A 19,247-nucleotide genomic window follows, 5' to 3' on the forward strand; every position below is an offset into this window, starting at 1 on the left:
TATGATAGTATCATGATTTGTGAATAGTTTTCCAACCTTTTTTGTTCAAACTAAGTTTTGTTGCTTTCTTCACTATAAAGGCGTTTGCAGGCTGAGAGAAAGCTTAAAAACGCACAGAACACAAGAATGCATTGGTTAACAGAATTCTCCTCAAACTAGCACCTCAGAAAAGTACGTTTATCTGTTTTATGATGGTATCATGATTTGTGAATAGTTTTCCAACCTTTTTTGTTTAAACTAAGTTTTGTTGCTTTCTTCATTATAAAGGCGTTTGCCGGCCGAGAGAAAGCTTAAAAACGCACAGAACACAAGAATGCATTGGTTAACAGTGTTCTCCTCAAACTAGCACCCCAGGAAAGTGCATCTATCTGTTTTATGATAGTATCATGATTTGTGAATAGTTTTCCAACCTTTTTTGTTTAAACTAAGTTTTGTTGCTTTCTTCACTATAAAGGCGTTTGCATGCTGAGAGAAAGCTTAAAAACGCACAGAACACAAGAATGCATTGGTTAACAGAATTCTCCTCAAACTAGCACCTCAGGAAAGTACGTTTATCTGTTTCATGATGGTATCATGATTTGTGAATAGTTTTCCAACCTTTTTTGTTCAAACTAAGTTTTGTTACTTTCTTCACTATAAAGGCGTTTGCAGGCTGAGAGAAAGCTTAAAAACGCACAGAACACAAGAATGCATTGGTTAAAAGAATTCTCCTCAAACTAGCACCTCAGGAAAGTACGTTTATCTGTTTCATGATGGTATCATGATTTGTGAATAGTTTTCCAACCTTTTTTGTTCAAACTAAGTTTTGTTGCTTTCTTCACTATAAAGGCGTTTGCAGGACGAGAGAAAGCTTAAAAACGCACAGAACACAAGAATGCATTGGTTAACAGTGTTCTCCTCAAACTAGCACCCCAGGAAAGTGCATCTATCTGTTTTATGATAGTATCATGATTTGTGAATAGTTTTCCAACATTTTTTGTTCAAACTAAGTTTTGTTGCTTTCTTCACTATAAAGGCGTTTGCAGGACGAGAGAAAGCTTAAAAACGCACAGAACACAAGAATGCATTGGTTAACAGTGTTCTCCTCAAACTAGCACCCCAGGAAAGTGCATCTATCTGTTTTATGATAGTATCATGATTTGTGAATAGTTTTCCAACATTTTTTGTTCAAACTAAGTTTTGTTGCTTTCTTCACTATAAAGGCGTTTGCAGGACGAGAGAAAGCTTAAAAACGCACAGAACACAAGAATGCATTGGTTAACAGTGTTCTCTTCAAACTAGCACCTCAGGAAAGTACGTTTATCTGTTTCATGATGGTATCATGATTTGTGAATAGTTTTCCAACCTTTTTTGTTCAAACTAAGTTTTGTTGCTTTCTTCACTATAAAGGCGTTTGCAGGACGAGAGAAAGCTTAAAAACGCACAGAACACAAGAATGCATTGGTTAACAGTGTTCTCCTCAAACTAGCACCCCAGGAAAGTGCATCTATCTGTTTTATGATAGTATCATGATTTGTGAATAGTTTTCCAACCTTTTTTGTTCAAACTAAGTTTTGTTGCTTTCTTCACAATTAGGGCGTTTGCAGGCTGAGAGAAAGCTTAAAAACGCACAGAACACAAGAATGCATTGGTTAACAGTGTTCTCTTCAAACTAGCACCTCAGGAAAGTGCATTTATCTGTTTTATGATAGTATCATGATTTGTGAATAGTTTTCCAACCTTTTTTGTTCAAACTAAGTTTTGTTGCTTTCTTCACTATAAAGGCGTTTGCAGGCTGAGAGAAAGCTTAAAAACGCACAGAACACAAGAATGCATTGGTTAACAGAATTATCCTCAAACTAGCACCTCAGGAAAGTGCATTTATCTGTTTTATGATAGTATCATGATTTGTGAATAGTTTTCCAACCTTTTTTGTTCAAACTAAGTTTTGTTGCTTTCTTCACTATAAAGGCGTTTGCAGGCCGAGAGAAAGCTTAAAAACGCACAGAACACAAGAATGCATTGGTTAACAGTGTTCTCTTCACTAGCACCTCAGGAAAGTGCATTTATCTGTTTTATGATAGTATCATGATTTGTGAATAGTTTTCCAACCTTTTTTGTTCAAACTAAGTTTTGTTGCTTTCTTCACTATAAAGGCGTTTGCAGGACGAGAGAAAGCTTAAAAACGCACAGAACACAAGAATGCATTGGTTAACAGTGTTCTCCTCAAACTAGCACCCCAGGAAAGTGCATCTATCTGTTTTATGATAGTATCATGATTTGTGAATAGTTTTCCAACCTTTTTTGTTCAAACTAAGTTTTGTTGCTTTCTTCACTATAAAGGCGTTTGCAGGCCGAGAGAAAGCTTAAAAACGCACAGAACACAAGAATGCATTGGTTAACAGTGTTCTCTTCACTAGCACCTCAGGAAAGTGCATTTATCTGTTTTATGATAGTATCATGATTTGTGAATAGTTTTCCAACCTTTTTTGTTCAAACTAAGTTTTGTTGCTTTCTTCACTATAAAGGCGTTTGCAGGCCGAGAGAAAGCTTAAAAACGCACAGAACACAAGAATGCATTGGTTAACAGTGTTCTCTTCAAACTAGCACCTCAGGAAATGACGTTTATCTGTTTCATGATGGTATCATGATTTGTGAATAGTTTTCCAACCTTTTTTGTTCAAACTAAGTTTTGTTGCTTTCTTCACTATAAAGGCGTTTGCAGGACGAGAGAAAGCTTAAAAACGCACAGAACACAAGAATGCATTGGTTAACAGTGTTCTCCTCAAACTAGCACCCCAGGAAAGTGCATCTATCTGTTTTATGATAGTATCATGATTTGTGAATAGTTTTCCAACCTTTTTTGTTCAAACTAAGTTTTGTTGCTTTCTTCACTATAAAGGCGTTTGCAGGACGAGAGAAAGCTTAAAAACGCACAGAACACAAGAATGCATTGGTTAACAGTGTTCTCTTCAAACTAGCACCTCAGGAAAGTACGTTTATCTGTTTCATGATGGTATCATGATTTGTGAATAGTTTTCCAACCTTTTTTGTTCAAACTAAGTTTTGTTGCTTTCTTCACTATAAAGGCGTTTGCAGGCCGAGAGAAAGCTTAAAAACGCACAGAACACAAGAATGCATTGGTTAACAGTGTTCTCTTCAAACTAGCACCTCAGGAAAGTGCATTTATCTGTTTTATGATAGTATCATGATTTGTGAATAGTTTTCCAACCTTTTTTGTTCAAACTAAGTTTTGTTGCTTTCTTCACTATAAAGGCGTTTGCAGGACGAGAGAAAGCTTAAAAACGCACAGAACACAAGAATGCATTGGTTAACAGTGTTCTCCTCAAACTAGCACCCCAGGAAAGTGCATCTATCTGTTTTATGATAGTATCATGATTTGTGAATAGTTTTCCAACCTTTTTTGTTCAAACTAAGTTTTGTTGCTTTCTTCACTATAAAGGCGTTTGCAGGACGAGAGAAAGCTTAAAAACGCACAGAACACAAGAATGCATTGGTTAACAGTGTTCTCCTCAAACTAGCACCCCAGGAAAGTGCATCTATCTGTTTTATGATAGTATCATGTATTGTGAATAGTTTTCCAACATTTTTTGTTCAAACTAAGTTTTGTTGCTTTCTTCACTATAAAGGCGTTTGCAGGCTGAGAGAAAGCTTAAAAACGCACAGAACACAAGAATGCATTGGTTAACAGAATTCTCCTCAAACTAGCACCTCAGAAAAGTACGTTTATCTGTTTTATGATGGTATCATGATTTGTGAATAGTTTTCCAACCTTTTTTGTTTAAACTAAGTTTTGTTGCTTTCTTCATTATAAAGGCGTTTGCCGGCCGAGAGAAAGCTTAAAAACGCACAGAACACAAGAATGCATTGGTTAACAGTGTTCTCCTCAAACTAGCACCCCAGGAAAGTGCATCTATCTGTTTTATGATAGTATCATGATTTGTGAATAGTTTTCCAACCTTTTTTGTTTAAACTAAGTTTTGTTGCTTTCTTCACTATAAAGGCGTTTGCATGCTGAGAGAAAGCTTAAAAACGCACAGAACACAAGAATGCATTGGTTAACAGAATTCTCCTCAAACTAGCACCTCAGGAAAGTACGTTTATCTGTTTCATGATGGTATCATGATTTGTGAATAGTTTTCCAACCTTTTTTGTTCAAACTAAGTTTTGTTGCTTTCTTCACTATAAAGGCGTTTGCAGGACGAGAGAAAGCTTAAAAACGCACAGAACACAAGAATGCATTGGTTAACAGTGTTCTCTTCAAACTAGCACCTCAGGAAAGTACGTTTATCTGTTTCATGATGGTATCATGATTTGTGAATAGTTTTCCAACCTTTTTTGTTCAAACTAAGTTTTGTTGCTTTCTTCACTATAAAGGCGTTTGCAGGACGAGAGAAAGCTTAAAAACGCACAGAACACAAGAATGCATTGGTTAACAGTGTTCTCCTCAAACTAGCACCCCAGGAAAGTGCATCTATCTGTTTTATGATAGTATCATGATTTGTGAATAGTTTTCCAACATTTTTTGTTCAAACTAAGTTTTGTTGCTTTCTTCACTATAAAGGCGTTTGCAGGACGAGAGAAAGCTTAAAAACGCACAGAACACAAGAATGCATTGGTTAACAGTGTTCTCCTCAAACTAGCACCCCAGGAAAGTGCATCTATCTGTTTTATGATAGTATCATGATTTGTGAATAGTTTTCCAACATTTTTTGTTCAAACTAAGTTTTGTTGCTTTCTTCACTATAAAGGCGTTTGCAGGACGAGAGAAAGCTTAAAAACGCACAGAACACAAGAATGCATTGGTTAACAGTGTTCTCTTCAAACTAGCACCTCAGGAAAGTACGTTTATCTGTTTCATGATGGTATCATGATTTGTGAATAGTTTTCCAACCTTTTTTGTTCAAACTAAGTTTTGTTGCTTTCTTCACTATAAAGGCGTTTGCAGGACGAGAGAAAGCTTAAAAACGCACAGAACACAAGAATGCATTGGTTAACAGTGTTCTCCTCAAACTAGCACCCCAGGAAAGTGCATCTATCTGTTTTATGATAGTATCATGATTTGTGAATAGTTTTCCAACCTTTTTTGTTCAAACTAAGTTTTGTTGCTTTCTTCACAATTAGGGCGTTTGCAGGCTGAGAGAAAGCTTAAAACGCACAGAACACAAGAATGCATTGGTTAACAGTGTTCTCTTCAAACTAGCACCTCAGGAAAGTGCATTTATCTGTTTTATGATAGTATCATGATTTGTGAATAGTTTTCCAACCTTTTTTGTTCAAACTAAGTTTTGTTGCTTTCTTCACTATAAAGGCGTTTGCAGGCTGAGAGAAAGCTTAAAAACGCACAGAACACAAGAATGCATTGGTTAACAGAATTATCCTCAAACTAGCACCTCAGGAAAGTGCATTTATCTGTTTTATGATAGTATCATGATTTGTGAATAGTTTTCCAACCTTTTTTGTTCAAACTAAGTTTTGTTGCTTTCTTCACTATAAAGGCGTTTGCAGGCTGAGAGAAAGCTTAAAAACGCACAGAACACAAGAATGCATTGGTTAACAGTGTTCTCTTCAAACTAGCACCTCAGGAAAGTGCATTTATCTGTTTTATGATAGTATCATGATTTGTGAATAGTTTTCCAACCTTTTTTGTTCAAACTAAGTTTTGTTGCTTTCTTCACTATAAAGGCGTTTGCATGCTGAGAGAAAGCTTAAAAACGCACAGAACACAAGAATGCATTGGTTAACAGAATTCTCCTCAAACTAGCACCTCAGGAAAGTGCATTTATCTGTTTTATGATAGTATCATGATTTGTGAATAGTTTTCCAACCTTTTTTGTTCAAACTAAGTTTTGTTGCTTTCTTCACTATAAAGGCGTTTGCAGGCTGAGAGAAAGCTTAAAAACGCACAGAACACAAGAATGCATTGGTTAACAGTGTTCTCTTCAAACTAGCACCTCAGGAAAGTGCATTTATCTGTTTTATGATAGTATCATGATTTGTGAATAGTTTTCCAACCTTTTTTGTTCAAACTAAGTTTTGTTGCTTTCTTCACTATAAAGGCGTTTGCATGCTGAGAGAAAGCTTAAAAACGCACAGAACACAAGAATGCATTGGTTAACAGAATTCTCCTCAAACTAGCACCTCAGGAAAGTGCATTTATCTGTTTTATGATAGTATCATGATTTGTGAATAGTTTTCCAACCTTTTTTGTTCAAACTAAGTTTTGTTGCTTTCTTCACTATAAAGGCGTTTGCAGGCCGAGAGAAAGCTTAAAAACGCACAGAACACAAGAATGCATTGGTTAACAGTGTTCTCTTCAAACTAGCACCTCAGGAAAGTACGTTTATCTGTTTCATGATGGTATCATGATTTGTGAATAGTTTTCCAACCTTTTTTGTTCAAACTAAGTTTTGTTGCTTTCTTCACTATAAAGGCGTTTGCAGGACGAGAGAAAGCTTAAAAACGCACAGAACACAAGAATGCATTGGTTAACAGTGTTCTCCTCAACTTAGCACCCCAGGAAAGTGCATCTATCTGTTTTATGATAGTATCATGATTTGTGAATAGTTTTCCAACCTTTTTTGTTCAAACTAAGTTTTGTTGCTTTCTTCACTATAAAGGCGTTTGCAGGACGAGAGAAAGCTTAAAAACGCACAGAACACAAGAATGCATTGGTTAACAGTGTTCTCCTCAAACTAGCACCCCAGGAAAGTGCATCTATCTGTTTTATGATAGTATCATGATTTGTGAATAGTTTTCCAACATTTTTTGTTCAAACTAAGTTTTGTTGCTTTCTTCACTATAAAGGCGTTTGCAGGACGAGAGAAAGCTTAAAAACGCACAGAACACAAGAATGCATTGGTTAACAGTGTTCTCCTCAAACTAGCACCCCAGGAAAGTGCATCTATCTGTTTTATGATAGTATCATGATTTGTGAATAGTTTTCCAACATTTTTTGTTCAAACTAAGTTTTGTTGCTTTCTTCACTATAAAGGCGTTTGCAGGACGAGAGAAAGCTTAAAAACGCACAGAACACAAGAATGCATTGGTTAACAGTGTTCTCTTCAAACTAGCACCTCAGGAAAGTACGTTTATCTGTTTCATGATGGTATCATGATTTGTGAATAGTTTTCCAACCTTTTTTGTTCAAACTAAGTTTTGTTGCTTTCTTCACTATAAAGGCGTTTGCAGGACGAGAGAAAGCTTAAAAACGCACAGAACACAAGAATGCATTGGTTAACAGTGTTCTCCTCAAACTAGCACCCCAGGAAAGTGCATCTATCTGTTTTATGATAGTATCATGATTTGTGAATAGTTTTCCAACCTTTTTTGTTCAAACTAAGTTTTGTTGCTTTCTTCACAATTAGGGCGTTTGCAGGCTGAGAGAAAGCTTAAAAACGCACAGAACACAAGAATGCATTGGTTAACAGTGTTCTCTTCAAACTAGCACCTCAGGAAAGTGCATTTATCTGTTTTATGATAGTATCATGATTTGTGAATAGTTTTCCAACCTTTTTTGTTCAAACTAAGTTTTGTTGCTTTCTTCACTATAAAGGCGTTTGCAGGACGAGAGAAAGCTTAAAAACGCACAGAACACAAGAATGCATTGGTTAACAGTGTTCTCCTCAAACTAGCACCCCAGGAAAGTGCATCTATCTGTTTTATGATAGTATCATGATTTGTGAATAGTTTTCCAACCTTTTTTGTTCAAACTAAGTTTTGTTGCTTTCTTCACAATTAGGGCGTTTGCAGGCTGAGAGAAAGCTTAAAAACGCACAGAACACAAGAATGCATTGGTTAACAGTGTTCTCTTCAAACTAGCACCTCAGGAAAGTGCATTTATCTGTTTTATGATAGTATCATGATTTGTGAATAGTTTTCCAACCTTTTTTGTTCAAACTAAGTTTTGTTGCTTTCTTCACTATAAAGGCGTTTGCAGGCTGAGAGAAAGCTTAAAAACGCACAGAACACAAGAATGCATTGGTTAACAGAATTATCCTCAAACTAGCACCTCAGGAAAGTGCATTTATCTGTTTTATGATAGTATCATGATTTGTGAATAGTTTTCCAACCTTTTTTGTTCAAACTAAGTTTTGTTGCTTTCTTCACTATAAAGGCGTTTGCAGGCCGAGAGAAAGCTTAAAAACGCACAGAACACAAGAATGCATTGGTTAACAGTGTTCTCCTCAAACTAGCACCCCAGGAAAGTGCATCTATCTGTTTTATGATAGTATCATGATTTGTGAATAGTTTTCCAACCTTTTTTGTTCAAACTAAGTTTTGTTGCTTTCTTCACTAAAAAGGCGTTTGCAGGCCGAGAGAAAGCTTAAAAACGCACAGAACACAAGAATGAATTGGTTAACAGTGTTCTCCTCAAACTAGCACCTCAGGAAAGTACGTTTATCTGTTTTATGATAGTATCATGATTTGTGAATAGTTTTCCAACCTTTTTTGTTCAAACTAAGTTTTGTTGCTTTCTTCACTATAAAGGCGTTTGCAGGCCGAGAGAAAGCTTAAAAACGCACAGAACACAAGAATGCATTGGTTAACAGTGTTCTCCTCAACTTAGCACCCCAGGAAAGTGCATCTATCTGTTTTATGATAGTATCATGATTTGTGAATAGTTTTCCAACCTTTTTTGTTCAAACTAAGTTTTGTTGCTTTCTTCACTATAAAGGCGTTTGCAGGACGAGAGAAAGCTTAAAAACGCACAGAACACAAGAATGCATTGGTTAACAGTGTTCTCCTCAAACTAGCACCCCAGGAAAGTGCATCTATCTGTTTTATGATAGTATCATGATTTGTGAATAGTTTTCCAACATTTTTTGTTCAAACTAAGTTTTGTTGCTTTCTTCACTATAAAGGCGTTTGCAGGACGAGAGAAAGCTTAAAAACGCACAGAACACAAGAATGCATTGGTTAACAGTGTTCTCCTCAAACTAGCACCCCAGGAAAGTGCATCTATCTGTTTTATGATAGTATCATGATTTGTGAATAGTTTTCCAACATTTTTTGTTCAAACTAAGTTTTGTTGCTTTCTTCACTATAAAGGCGTTTGCAGGACGAGAGAAAGCTTAAAAACGCACAGAACACAAGAATGCATTGGTTAACAGTGTTCTCTTCAAACTAGCACCTCAGGAAAGTACGTTTATCTGTTTCATGATGGTATCATGATTTGTGAATAGTTTTCCAACCTTTTTTGTTCAAACTAAGTTTTGTTGCTTTCTTCACTATAAAGGCGTTTGCAGGACGAGAGAAAGCTTAAAAACGCACAGAACACAAGAATGCATTGGTTAACAGTGTTCTCCTCAAACTAGCACCCCAGGAAAGTGCATCTATCTGTTTTATGATAGTATCATGATTTGTGAATAGTTTTCCAACCTTTTTTGTTCAAACTAAGTTTTGTTGCTTTCTTCACAATTAGGGCGTTTGCAGGCTGAGAGAAAGCTTAAAAACGCACAGAACACAAGAATGCATTGGTTAACAGTGTTCTCTTCAAACTAGCACCTCAGGAAAGTGCATTTATCTGTTTTATGATAGTATCATGATTTGTGAATAGTTTTCCAACCTTTTTTGTTCAAACTAAGTTTTGTTGCTTTCTTCACTATAAAGGCGTTTGCAGGCTGAGAGAAAGCTTAAAAACGCACAGAACACAAGAATGCATTGGTTAACAGAATTATCCTCAAACTAGCACCTCAGGAAAGTGCATTTATCTGTTTTATGATAGTATCATGATTTGTGAATAGTTTTCCAACCTTTTTTGTTCAAACTAAGTTTTGTTGCTTTCTTCACTATAAAGGCGTTTGCAGGCCGAGAGAAAGCTTAAAAACGCACAGAACACAAGAATGCATTGGTTAACAGTGTTCTCCTCAAACTAGCACCCCAGGAAAGTGCATCTATCTGTTTTATGATAGTATCATGATTTGTGAATAGTTTTCCAACCTTTTTTGTTCAAACTAAGTTTTGTTGCTTTCTTCACTAAAAAGGCGTTTGCAGGCCGAGAGAAAGCTTAAAAACGCACAGAACACAAGAATGAATTGGTTAACAGTGTTCTCCTCAAACTAGCACCTCAGGAAAGTACGTTTATCTGTTTTATGATAGTATCATGATTTGTGAATAGTTTTCCAACCTTTTTTGTTCAAACTAAGTTTTGTTGCTTTCTTCACTATAAAGGCGTTTGCAGGCTGAGAGAAAGCTTAAAAACGCACAGAACACAAGAATGCATTGGTTAACAGTGTTCTCTTCAAACTAGCACCTCAGGAAAGTGCATTTATCTGTTTTATGATAGTATCATGATTTGTGAATAGTTTTCCAACCTTTTTTGTTCAAACTAAGTTTTGTTGCTTTCTTCACTATAAAGGCGTTTGCATGCTGAGAGAAAGCTTAAAAACGCACAGAACACAAGAATGCATTGGTTAACAGAATTCTCCTCAAACTAGCACCTCAGGAAAGTGCATTTATCTGTTTTATGATAGTATCATGATTTGTGAATAGTTTTCCAACCTTTTTTGTTCAAACTAAGTTTTGTTGCTTTCTTCACTATAAAGGCGTTTGCAGGCCGAGAGAAAGCTTAAAAACGCACAGAACACAAGAATGCATTGGTTAACAGTGTTCTCTTCAAACTAGCACCTCAGGAAAGTACGTTTATCTGTTTCATGATGGTATCATGATTTGTGAATAGTTTTCCAACCTTTTTTGTTCAAACTAAGTTTTGTTGCTTTCTTCACTATAAAGGCGTTTGCAGGACGAGAGAAAGCTTAAAAACGCACAGAACACAAGAATGCATTGGTTAACAGTGTTCTCCTCAACTTAGCACCCCAGGAAAGTGCATCTATCTGTTTTATGATAGTATCATGATTTGTGAATAGTTTTCCAACCTTTTTTGTTCAAACTAAGTTTTGTTGCTTTCTTCACTATAAAGGCGTTTGCAGGACGAGAGAAAGCTTAAAAACGCACAGAACACAAGAATGCATTGGTTAACAGTGTTCTCCTCAAACTAGCACCCCAGGAAAGTGCATCTATCTGTTTTATGATAGTATCATGATTTGTGAATAGTTTTCCAACATTTTTTGTTCAAACTAAGTTTTGTTGCTTTCTTCACTATAAAGGCGTTTGCAGGACGAGAGAAAGCTTAAAAACGCACAGAACACAAGAATGCATTGGTTAACAGTGTTCTCCTCAAACTAGCACCCCAGGAAAGTGCATCTATCTGTTTTATGATAGTATCATGATTTGTGAATAGTTTTCCAACATTTTTTGTTCAAACTAAGTTTTGTTGCTTTCTTCACTATAAAGGCGTTTGCAGGACGAGAGAAAGCTTAAAAACGCACAGAACACAAGAATGCATTGGTTAACAGTGTTCTCTTCAAACTAGCACCTCAGGAAAGTACGTTTATCTGTTTCATGATGGTATCATGATTTGTGAATAGTTTTCCAACCTTTTTTGTTCAAACTAAGTTTTGTTGCTTTCTTCACTATAAAGGCGTTTGCAGGACGAGAGAAAGCTTAAAAACGCACAGAACACAAGAATGCATTGGTTAACAGTGTTCTCCTCAAACTAGCACCCCAGGAAAGTGCATCTATCTGTTTTATGATAGTATCATGATTTGTGAATAGTTTTCCAACCTTTTTTGTTCAAACTAAGTTTTGTTGCTTTCTTCACAATTAGGGCGTTTGCAGGCTGAGAGAAAGCTTAAAAACGCACAGAACACAAGAATGCATTGGTTAACAGTGTTCTCTTCAAACTAGCACCTCAGGAAAGTGCATTTATCTGTTTTATGATAGTATCATGATTTGTGAATAGTTTTCCAACCTTTTTTGTTCAAACTAAGTTTTGTTGCTTTCTTCACAATTAGGGCGTTTGCAGGCTGAGAGAAAGCTTAAAAACGCACAGAACACAAGAATGCATTGGTTAACAGTGTTCTCTTCAAACTAGCACCTCAGGAAAGTGCATTTATCTGTTTTATGATAGTATCATGATTTGTGAATAGTTTTCCAACCTTTTTTGTTCAAACTAAGTTTTGTTGCTTTCTTCACTATAAAGGCGTTTGCAGGCTGAGAGAAAGCTTAAAAACGCACAGAACACAAGAATGCATTGGTTAACAGAATTATCCTCAAACTAGCACCTCAGGAAAGTGCATTTATCTGTTTTATGATAGTATCATGATTTGTGAATAGTTTTCCAACCTTTTTTGTTCAAACTAAGTTTTGTTGCTTTCTTCACTATAAAGGCGTTTGCAGGCCGAGAGAAAGCTTAAAAACGCACAGAACACAAGAATGCATTGGTTAACAGTGTTCTCCTCAAACTAGCACCCCAGGAAAGTGCATCTATCTGTTTTATGATAGTATCATGATTTGTGAATAGTTTTCCAACCTTTTTTGTTCAAACTAAGTTTTGTTGCTTTCTTCACTAAAAAGGCGTTTGCAGGCCGAGAGAAAGCTTAAAAACGCACAGAACACAAGAATGAATTGGTTAACAGTGTTCTCCTCAAACTAGCACCTCAGGAAAGTACGTTTATCTGTTTTATGATAGTATCATGATTTGTGAATAGTTTTCCAACCTTTTTTGTTCAAACTAAGTTTTGTTGCTTTCTTCACTATAAAGGCGTTTGCAGGCTGAGAGAAAGCTTAAAAACGCACAGAACACAAGAATGCATTGGTTAACAGTGTTCTCTTCAAACTAGCACCTCAGGAAAGTGCATTTATCTGTTTTATGATAGTATCATGATTTGTGAATAGTTTTCCAACCTTTTTTGTTCAAACTAAGTTTTGTTGCTTTCTTCACTATAAAGGCGTTTGCAGGCCGAGAGAAAGCTTAAAAACGCACAGAACACAAGAATGCATTGGTTAACAGTGTTCTCTTCAAACTAGCACCTCAGGAAAGTGCATTTATCTGTTTTATGATAGTATCATGATTTGTGAATAGTTTTCCAACCTTTTTTGTTCAAACTAAGTTTTGTTGCTTTCTTCACTATAAAGGCGTTTGCAGGACGAGAGAAAGCTTAAAAAACGCACAGAACACAAGAATGCATTGGTTAACAGTGTTCTCCTCAAACTAGCACCCCAGGAAAGTGCATCTATCTGTTTTATGATAGTATCATGATTTGTGAATAGTTTTCCAACCTTTTTTGTTCAAACTAAGTTTTGTTGCTTTCTTCACAATTAGGGCGTTTGCAGGCTGAGAGAAAGCTTAAAAACGCACAGAACACAAGAATGCATTGGTTAACAGTGTTCTCTTCAAACTAGCACCTCAGGAAAGTGCATTTATCTGTTTTATGATAGTATCATGATTTGTGAATAGTTTTCCAACCTTTTTTGTTCAAACTAAGTTTTGTTGCTTTCTTCACTATAAAGGCGTTTGCAGGCTGAGAGAAAGCTTAAAAACGCACAGAACACAAGAATGCATTGGTTAACAGAATTATCCTCAAACTAGCACCTCAGGAAAGTGCATTTATCTGTTTTATGATAGTATCATGATTTGTGAATAGTTTTCCAACCTTTTTTGTTCAAACTAAGTTTTGTTGCTTTCTTCACTATAAAGGCGTTTGCAGGCCGAGAGAAAGCTTAAAAACGCACAGAACACAAGAATGCATTGGTTAACAGTGTTCTCCTCAAACTAGCACCCCAGGAAAGTGCATCTATCTGTTTTATGATAGTATCATGATTTGTGAATAGTTTTCCAACCTTTTTTGTTCAAACTAAGTTTTGTTGCTTTCTTCACTAAAAAGGCGTTTGCAGGCCGAGAGAAAGCTTAAAAACGCACAGAACACAAGAATGAATTGGTTAACAGTGTTCTCCTCAAACTAGCACCTCAGGAAAGTACGTTTATCTGTTTTATGATAGTATCATGATTTGTGAATAGTTTTCCAACCTTTTTTGTTCAAACTAAGTTTTGTTGCTTTCTTCACTATAAAGGCGTTTGCAGGCTGAGAGAAAGCTTAAAAACGCACAGAACACAAGAATGCATTGGTTAACAGTGTTCTCTTCAAACTAGCACCTCAGGAAAGTGCATTTATCTGTTTTATGATAGTATCATGATTTGTGAATAGTTTTCCAACCTTTTTTGTTCAAACTAAGTTTTGTTGCTTTCTTCACTATAAAGGCGTTTGCATGCTGAGAGAAAGCTTAAAAACGCACAGAACACAAGAATGCATTGGTTAACAGAATTCTCCTCAAACTAGCACCTCAGGAAAGTGCATTTATCTGTTTTATGATAGTATCATGATTTGTGAATAGTTTTCCAACCTTTTTTGTTCAAACTAAGTTTTGTTGCTTTCTTCACTATAAAGGCGTTTGCAGGCCGAGAGAAAGCTTAAAAACGCACAGAACACAAGAATGCATTGGTTAACAGTGTTCTCCTCAACTTAGCACCCCAGGAAAGTGCATCTATCTGTTTTATGATAGTATCATGATTTGTGAATAGTTTTCCAACCTTTTTTGTTCAAACTAAGTTTTGTTGCTTTCTTCACTATAAAGGCGTTTGCAGGACGAGAGAAAGCTTAAAAACGCACAGAACACAAGAATGCATTGGTTAACAGTGTTCTCCTCAAACTAGCACCCCAGGAAAGTGCATCTATCTGTTTTATGATAGTATCATGATTTGTGAATAGTTTTCCAACATTTTTTGTTCAAACTAAGTTTTGTTGCTTTCTTCACTATAAAGGCGTTTGCAGGACGAGAGAAAGCTTAAAAACGCACAGAACACAAGAATGCATTGGTTAACAGTGTTCTCCTCAAACTAGCACCCCAGGAAAGTGCATCTATCTGTTTTATGATAGTATCATGATTTGTGAATAGTTTTCCAACCTTTTTTGTTCAAACTAAGTTTTGTTGCTTTCTTCACTATAAAGGCGTTTGCAGGACGAGAGAAAGCTTAAAAACGCACAGAACACAAGAATGCATTGGTTAACAGTGTTCTCTTCAAACTAGCACCTCAGGAAAGTACGTTTATCTGTTTCATGATGGTATCATGATTTGTGAATAGTTTTCCAACCTTTTTTGTTCAAACTAAGTTTTGTTGCTTTCTTCACTATAAAGGCGTTTGCAGGCCGAGAGAAAGCTTAAAAACGCACAGAACACAAGAATGCATTGGTTAACAGTGTTCTCTTCAAACTAGCACCTCAGGAAAGTGCATTTATCTGTTTTATGATAGTATCATGATTTGTGAATAGTTTTCCAACCTTTTTTGTTCAAACTAAGTTTTGTTGCTTTCTTCACTATAAAGGCGTTTGCAGGACGAGAGAAAGCTTAAAAACGCACAGAACACAAGAATGCATTGGTTAACAGTGTTCTCCTCAAACTAGCACCCCAGGAAAGTGCATCTATCTGTTTTATGATAGTATCATGATTTGTGAATAGTTTTCCAACCTTTTTTGTTCAAACTAAGTTTTGTTGCTTTCTTCACTATAAAGGCGTTTGCAGGACGAGAGAAAGCTTAAAAACGCACAGAACACAAGAATGCATTGGTTAACAGTGTTCTCCTCAAACTAGCACCCCAGGAAAGTGCATCTATCTGTTTTATGATAGTATCATGATTTGTGAATAGTTTTCCAACCTTTTTTGTTCAAACTAAGTTTTGTTGCTTTCTTCACAATTAGGGCGTTTGCAGGCTGAGAGAAAGCTTAAAAACGCACAGAACACAAGAATGCATTGGTTAACAGTGTTCTCTTCAAACTAGCACCTCAGGAAAGTGCATTTATCTGTTTTATGATAGTATCATGATTTGTGAATAGTTTTCCAACCTTTTTTGTTCAAACTAAGTTTTGTTGCTTTCTTCACTATAAAGGCGTTTGCAGGCCGAGAGAAAGCTTAAAAACGCACAGAACACAAGAATGCATTGGTTAACAGTGTTCTCTTCACTAGCACCTCAGGAAAGTGCATTTATCTGTTTTATGATAGTATCATGATTTGTGAATAGTTTTCCAACCTTTTTTGTTCAAACTAAGTTTTGTTGCTTTCTTCACTATAAAGGCGTTTGCAGGACGAGAGAAAGCTTAAAAACGCACAGAACACAAGAATGCATTGGTTAACAGTGTTCTCTTCAAACTAGCACCTCAGGAAAGTACGTTTATCTGTTTCATTATGGTATCATGATTTGTGAATAGTTTTCCAACCTTTTTTGTTCAAACTAAGTTTTGTTGCTTTCTTCACTATAAAGGCGTTTGCAGGACGAGAGAAAGCTTAAAAACGCACAGAACACAAGAATGCATTGGTTAACAGTGTTCTCCTCAAACTAGCACCCCAGGAAAGTGCATCTATCTGTTTTATGATAGTATCATGATTTGTGAATAGTTTTCCAACATTTTTTGTTCAAACTAAGTTTTGTTGCTTTCTTCACTATAAAGGCGTTTGCAGGCCGAGAGAAAGCTTAAAAACGCACAGAACACAAGAATGCATTGGTTAACAGTGTTCTCCTCAAACTAGCACCCCAGGAAAGTGCATCTATCTGTTTTATGATAGTATCATGATTTGTGAATAGTTTTCCAACCTTTTTTGTTCAAACTAAGTTTTGTTGCTTTCTTCACAATTAGGGCGTTTGCAGGCTGAGAGAAAGCTTAAAAACGCACAGAACACAAGAATGCATTGGTTAACAGTGTTCTCTTCAAACTAGCACCTCAGGAAAGTGCATTCATCTGTTTTATGATAGTATCATGATTTGTGAATAGTTTTCCAACCTTTTTTGTTCAAACTAAGTTTTGTTGCTTTCTTCACTATAAAGGCGTTTGCAGGCCGAGAGAAAGCTTAAAAACGCACAGAACACAAGAATGCATTGGTTAACAGTGTTCTCCTCAAACTAGCACCCCAGGAAAGTGCATCTATCTGTTTTATGATAGTATCATGATTTGTGAATAGTTTTCCAACCTTTTTTGTTCAAACTAAGTTTTGTTGCTTTCTTCACTAAAAAGGCGTTTGCAGGCCGAGAGAAAGCTTAAAAACGCACAGAACACAAGAATGAATTGGTTAACAGTGTTCTCCTCAAACTAGCACCTCAGGAAAGTACGTTTATCTGTTTTATGATAGTATCATGATTTGTGAATAGTTTTCCAACCTTTTTTGTTCAAACTAAGTTTTGTTGCTTTCTTCACTATAAAGGCGTTTGCAGGCTGAGAGAAAGCTTAAAAACGCACAGAACACAAGAATGCATTGGTTAACAGTGTTCTCTTCAAACTAGCACCTCAGGAAAGTGCATTTATCTGTTTTATGATAGTATCATGATTTGTGAATAGTTTTCCAACCTTTTTTGTTCAAACTAAGTTTTGTTGCTTTCTTCACTATAAAGGCGTTTGCAGGCTGAGAGAAAGCTTAAAAACGCACAGAACACAAGAATGCATTGGTTAACAGTGTTCTCTTCAAACTAGCACCTCAGGAAAGTGCATTTATCTGTTTTATGATAGTATCATGATTTGTGAATAGTTTTCCAACCTTTTTTGTTCAAACTAAGTTTTGTTGCTTTCTTCACTATAAAGGCGTTTGCATGCTGAGAGAAAGCTTAAAAACGCACAGAACACAAGAATGCATTGGTTAACAGAATTCTCCTCAAACTAGCACCTCAGGAAAGTGCATTTATCTGTTTTATGATAGTATCATGATTTGTGAATAGTTTTCCAACCTTTTTTGTTCAAACTAAGTTTTGTTGCTTTCTTCACTATAAAGGCGTTTGCATGCTGAGAGAAAGCTTAAAAACGCACAGAACACAAGAATGCATTGGTTAACAGAATTCTCCTCAAACTAGCACCTCAGGAAAGTGCATTTATCTGTTTTATGATAGTATCATGATTTGTGAATAGTTTTCCAACCTTTTTTGTTCAAACTAAGTTTTGTTGCTTTCTTCACTATAAAGGCGTTTGCAGGCCGAGAGAAAGCTTAAAAACGCACAGAACACAAGAATGCATTGGTTAACAGTGTTCTCTTCAAACTAGCACCTCAGGAAAGTACGTTTATCTGTTTCATGATGGTATCATGATTTGTGAATAGTTTTCCAACCTTTTTTGTTCAAACTAAGTTTTGTTGCTTTCTTCACTATAAAGGCGTTTGCAGGACGAGAGAAAGCTTAAAAACGCACAGAACACAAGAATGCATTGGTTAACAGTGTTCTCCTCAAACTAGCACCCCAGGAAAGTGCATCTATCTGTTTTATGATAGTATCATGATTTGTGAATAGTTTTCCAACCTTTTTTGTTCAAACTAAGTTTTGTTGCTTTCTTCACTATAAAGGCGTTTGCAGGACGAGAGAAAGCTTAAAAACGCACAGAACACAAGAATGCATTGGTTAACAGTGTTCTCTTCAAACTAGCACCTCAGGAAAGTACGTTTATCTGTTTCATGATGGTATCATGATTTGTGAATAGTTTTCCAACCTTTTTTGTTCAAACTAAGTTTTGTTGCTTTCTTCACTATAAAGGCGTTTGCAGGCCGAGAGAAAGCTTAAAAACGCACAGAACACAAGAATGCATTGGTTAACAGTGTTCTCTTCAAACTAGCACCTCAGGAAAGTGCATTTATCTGTTTTATGATAGTATCATGATTTGTGAATAGTTTTCCAACCTTTTTTGTTCAAACTAAGTTTTGTTGCTTTCTTCACTATAAAGGCGTTTGCAGGACGAGAGAAAGCTTAAAAACGCACAGAACACAAGAATGCATTGGTTAACAGTGTTCTCCTCAAACTAGCACCCCAGGAAAGTGCATCTATCTGTTTCATGATGGTATCATGATTTGTGAATAGTTTTCCAACCTTTTTTGTTCAAACTAAGTTTTGTTGCTTTCTTCACTATAAAGGCGTTTGCAGGCCGAGAGAAAGCTTAAAAACGCACAGAACACAAGAATGCATTGGTTAACAGTGTTCTCTTCAAACTAGCACCTCAGGAAAGTGCATTTATCTGTTTTATGATAGTATCATGATTTGTGAATAGTTTTCCAACCTTTTTTGTTCAAACTAAGTTTTGTTGCTTTCTTCACTATAAAGGCGTTTGCAGGACGAGAGAAAGCTTAAAAACGCACAGAACACAAGAATGCATTGGTTAACAGTGTTCTCCTCAAACTAGCACCCCAGGAAAGTGCATCTATCTGTTTTATGATAGTATCATGATTTGTGAATAGTTTTCCAACCTTTTTTGTTCAAACTAAGTTTTGTTGCTTTCTTCACAATTAGGGCGTTTGCAGGCTGAGAGAAAGCTTAAAAACGCACAGAACACAAGAATGCATTGGTTAACAGTGTTCTCTTCAAACTAGCACCTCAGGAAAGTGCATTT

Source organism: Gasterosteus aculeatus, chromosome 5 (genome assembly GCF_964276395.1).
Source record: "Gasterosteus aculeatus chromosome 5, fGasAcu3.hap1.1, whole genome shotgun sequence".
NCBI classification, from domain to species: Eukaryota; Metazoa; Chordata; class Actinopteri; order Perciformes; family Gasterosteidae; genus Gasterosteus; species Gasterosteus aculeatus.